Source organism: Lipotes vexillifer, unplaced genomic scaffold (assembly GCF_000442215.2).
Source record: "Lipotes vexillifer unplaced genomic scaffold, Lipotes_vexillifer_v1.1 scaffold627, whole genome shotgun sequence".
In the NCBI taxonomy this organism is placed as follows: Eukaryota; Metazoa; Chordata; class Mammalia; order Artiodactyla; family Lipotidae; genus Lipotes; species Lipotes vexillifer.
The window spans coordinates 58,807-64,102 of record NW_006787891.1 but is presented as its reverse complement, the minus strand read 5'-3'; positions in this window follow the sequence as shown (position 1 = coordinate 64,102).

Sequence of the window (5,296 nt, the reverse complement as noted above, 5' to 3'; positions counted from 1 at the left end):
GGTTGGTTTTCTCTATTTTCTATAAAATCCCCTTAGCTCTTTGTACAGCAGAGGGCCGAAATAGGCATTTAATAAATTAATAATTGGGTTTTATTCTTTTAGGAAGACAGAAATGGGGTCGTCCCTCTGCTTCGCTCCTTGGTTCCTTGGGCTTCTCTAAAATCACATTCCCAAATGCAGCACAGCTGAAATAACAGCAGCACCAGCTTGCATTTTTACAGTACCATCTACTTTTCAAAATGTTTTTACATCTCTTATCTCATTTATTTCTCACCAAAATCCTATGAGGTAAGTAGAGCAGATATGGCTCGTCTCATGTGATAGATGGCAAAACAGAGGAAGGGAGAGGTTAAATGACTTGCCCAGTCCCTCACCACTCCAGTCCATCTGCCAGAATTATCTTCCTAAAAATAAATATAAAGATGACATTCCCCTGCATAAAATCATCAACAGGACTCTGGCTGTCTACGGGGTAAAGTGCAAACTCTTTAGCAGGGCACACAAGTCCCTTCACATCTGGCCCCATGTTCCTCACCAGCTTCGTCTTCCACGGCTTCCGCCCAACACAGCACCCTCCCCCAGCCACGCTGAACTCCCACCACTCACGTCAGCGGCTCTCAAGACCACAGGCCTTTGCACGCGTTGCTTCCTCTGCCTGGAATGCTCTTAGGGGTTTAAACCTCTCACTACCACCTTCCACCTTGAGAGATTCCTATTCAGTCCCCTATGAGTAGGTCAAGTGAAACTTCCCTTACAGTCTTGCTTCTGGCTTCGGGCCTGCGGGGTGAGTTGGCCGCTCCTTTATAAACCACAGGCCCCTGCCTGCTTGCTACCTCTTATCCTGATCGAGTTTTTTTCTCAGTGGAACTTATCACCTTCCAAAATAGTATATGATTTGCTTGTTTATTAAGTCTTCTTGTCTGTCTCTCTGTGATGCAATGTAAGCCCCACAAGGGCCATGGTCCTTTGCTGGTTTTGTTTGCTGGTGTGTCCCAGGTGCCCAGACAGTGTCTGACACACCATAAGTGTGCAGGAAGTTCAGAAAGCATTAATTAAGCAACTGCGATTCTGGCACTGAGGCTACAGAGATGAGATACAGTCCTTCCGGCCTAGGAGAAGGAGAAAGGAACTAAAGCACCATGATGCGAGCAGGATGCTGAGTGCAGTGATAGTGGTATGTGCTGGGGGAGATGAGAGCACAGATAAGGAGCGGGGCCAGGCCGGGTGTAGATGGAAACAGCCCCGACAGGAAAGGCTTAGGCTTCATCCAGAGGGCAATATGTAAAGAGAGACTTGACAGCCGTGCACAAGTTCACCGAGTTCAGAAGGAGGTGGGGAGAAATTACAAGGAATTTTTATAGCTTAATATTAGCGTGTATATGGGGGTGGGATATAAGGCCAGAGAAGTAAAATGTTTATATCCATGTAGAAGAGGGAAACAGAGCTCCTGAGTGTAAAGGGCCAAGTCTTTGCCTCAGATTCAAATGTAATTAGGTTGTTTTTACCTCCAAAACAATTATGCTTCGGAACACCCTTTCTCTGTAATGAAAAATGCCAGAAATGATTAATTCTGATGTTAATAATTTAGAGAGGAAAAGTCTGGAGTCAGGGCATTAGACCTTGATCTCCTGAGACTTTAGAAGAAACTCCTAGAGAGCGTATCTTGAAATATTAATCCTGCTCATTCATGGAGCTTCTGGATCAGCAGAAATTTGATATGTTTTCCTTTATTAAGCTCTTTCTTTTGCCCTTTTATAGTTTGAAAAGAACTTTCATAGCTAGAGGTATATCTAGTTAGAGATGAATTGTGGTACTTGGCTTAATTTCAAGAGAGCAATATTTTTATTCTTTGAGCAGCTCAATGTTTTTAAGCCATCTGATGAGTATCAAGCACTACACTAGGCCCTTGCTACAAAGACCAGTAACCCAGGGCCATGGCTGTTGAGGGGCTCATAGACTATAGGGATAGGCAGACATATGAGTATAATGAAATGTTGTAGGGATCAAAAATGTTGTAGGGAAGTATGCACAGGAAACAAAGTGCAGACAAAGAAGAGAGTGCTTCATTCCTCTGGGAAGACGGAGAGAGGGAAGTGTGCATACCACACAAGGTTTCCCAGGAGAGGTGATGCTTGATGAGAGTCTTGAAGTGTGTTCATCGGTGGACAGTGGACATTCAGGGTAAAGGGAGAAGCACAAGCACAGGCTTGAGGCTATGAAACAGGCTGGTGAGTAAGGAACTACAAACAATTCAGTATGACTGGACCTGGTGTGTGTGTGTGTGTGTGTGTCTGTGTGTGTGTGTGTGTGTGTGTGTGTAGGCAGTGAGGTACATGACCCTTTATATGCTATGTTAAGGAGTTGGGATTTCATTCAATCGGCCAGTGTTTCTCAAATATTGATCCAAGGAACACTTGTCTCAGACTGTTTTAGAAGGTCCTCGTTAAAATGCAGATCCCTGGGCTCTAATGATTCAGAATCTCAAGAAGAATGATGAGTGAGGTCAGAAAGACCAAGAGCCTGCAAAGCTCTCTCGGAGATTCCTAAGTTTGGAGACTGCTATTATAGGCAATGGGGAGACATTCAAAGTTTCAAATAGAGAACAACAATCAGATGTGCTTTTACAAAGATTTTGTTTTTAGTAGTATTGTTCAAGATCCTCATCCCAGATGCTTACATGGTCTAGGCATGTAAAATAAATGACTAAAGTAGGCTGCATGGAATGATCCAGGAGTGGTGGGGACTGAGGCAAACCAAAGAGCACAACCTCGGCTAAGGGAGTGGTCACTGTGTAGCCTCAGTCAATTATTGACAAGTAGGAATTTTAACCCAGTGCTGTCAGACTGTTCACTTTTTCAAAATAAAGTGATCATCTATATTTTCATGTAAAATCTCCCAGTATTTACATACTGGCTATATCAGTAAGGTTCTTAGTTACAAAGAACAGAAACAGGTTCTGGATGATAAAGCAGAAAATACGTTTATTAAAAAGATGTTTAACCTAGGAAAGCTACTTAGAAAATTATTTGGCAAACATATGTATACCTCGTGTTCCAACAACCTCACCCCTAGATACATACATAATTAAAAGGTATGTTCCCCAAAAGACATGTAGTAGGATATTCATAGGAGCGCTATGAATCTTACAAGAAATGGAAATGTCCCAAATGCCTATTAACAATAGAAAGGATAATATAGTATAATGCCTTTACACAGTGGAATACTGTGTACAATGAAAATGAACGATCTACAACTACATGCAGCAAATGATAAATCTCACAAACATAACACTGAGCAAAAGGAGCGAGAAACCAAAGAGTACGTATTGTGTGATTCCATTTATATTTAACACAAAAACAGGCAAAACTAATCCATGCTGTTTGAAATCTAAATAGTGTTTACCACTATTCTGTTGTGATTGTTGTGTTAGGAGTGTTGTGATTGGAGGGGAACACAACAGGGTATTTTGATGTTCTCATGGTGGTCTCTTAGTTTGGTTCTGGGTACATTGTTATGTTTGTTTGTGAAGATTTATTGAGCAATACATTTATGATATGTGCAGAGGTGTCCCTAGCATGTTTGTTTTTAACACCTACATGACAAAATAATTTTCAATGATAATCATGAAATAAAACTAAAATAGTGGCCATAAAAGAAATGTAGATAGTGAATTCTTTCTTTACTTAAATTTTATATACATGTATATACCTATGCACACACACATATATGTTTTTAAATAATTAACAATCTAAAAAAAAAAGAAATTTTGATTTTAAATATATTGTTCATATTCAGGAAAATATATTATGTATGAAGTAAAATTTACACTTACCATACAAAAATATTACATCTTGCAGTTTCCTCTCTGTTTCACTGTTTTATATTTTGAACACAAATAAAAACTTCAAGTACTCTCACAGACTGATAGAACTGAAGTAATTCAAGTTCTGTTTCTTTGTTTTTACAACCACTGTACTACCAGTCATTTATTCTAAACCTCCTATTTAAATGCGAAAGTCTGGAGAACCATAATCTGTGCTGAAAGCCAGCTCAAAAGGTTTCAGGACTTTAAGATGTACTCTTGAAATGTATACATGTAACTGAGCCCACAGTTGTCAGGGCCTAACTGTATAACTGGGTGTCCTCCAAATTAACTTCTTTATAAAATACAATGCTTACTAAAGGGTGGGAAATAAAACAGTGCTGATTTGACTCGTGTGTGTGCGTGTGTGTGTGTGTGTGTGTGTGTGTGTGTGTATAATGTATATATAGTTCTCTACATATTATATATGTGCGTATATATAGTTACTTCTAAATATGCCAGTGAGAAAATAGTCCTCCCTGAAAAAAATCTTTTCATGGTTAAGTTTTAAGCATTTGGTGCAGTTACTATTGAATTTTTTAATGAATATATTTATATTGATATTATATAATTATATAATGTCATTATATTATGTTATATATAATAATATTTTAGAGAGAGATGTATGTTTTTAAATGATCCACAGACAAAGCACCTCATTATTGTGCCCTTTTCTGTATGCATATTATGTTTCAATAAAAGGGTAAAAAGAAGAAAGAACATCTGGGGCAGCTCACAGAAGTGTTGGGCAAACTGGACTAACAGGCTTGAGGCTATTTTTGAAACAACACCCCGGACCACGTGGCCCACCTGGCCTAACAGAACCATTTCTGCAGCTGCTGCTGCCCCAGGGAACGTAAGAGGAAGTCACCGCTGCCAGTGCTGCCCCTGAAAGCCAGAGACCTCCACCACCACCTCTGCCCAGCAAACAGATATCCATAGAGCTTTCTTCTTCAATTGCCATATATTAGTTTCAAGTGGGTCTATCTAACGGATGGAGCCTAAGGTCAAATTTGGAGGAATTTGTCTTCTGGATTCCCCCTCAAGGGAGATGGGAATAAGAAGGCAGGAAATCATAACAAGTATGTCCAAAAAGTGTAGGTAGCCAAAAAATATGAGAAAGTCCACTACAGCATACTTCTTTAGCTGCTCAACGTTAATATGTCATTATTTTAAACTTAATAACAACACATCAACAATCATGATAAAATTCTCCTATTGATCACAGTGCAAATGTCCCTGATGCAAATAAAAACACTCTCTCTCTGTCCCAAAGGGAGACAATCTAAAAAACAATCTCATCCAAGTACTGTATCCAGCTGAATCTTAGATCTCTGGATGATGTGCAGGTCCAGATATGACACCTCAGGGTCCCCTGACCTTAACACTAAAAGATAACTGGCCCCTATGTATTGAATACACAATAGAAAAGGA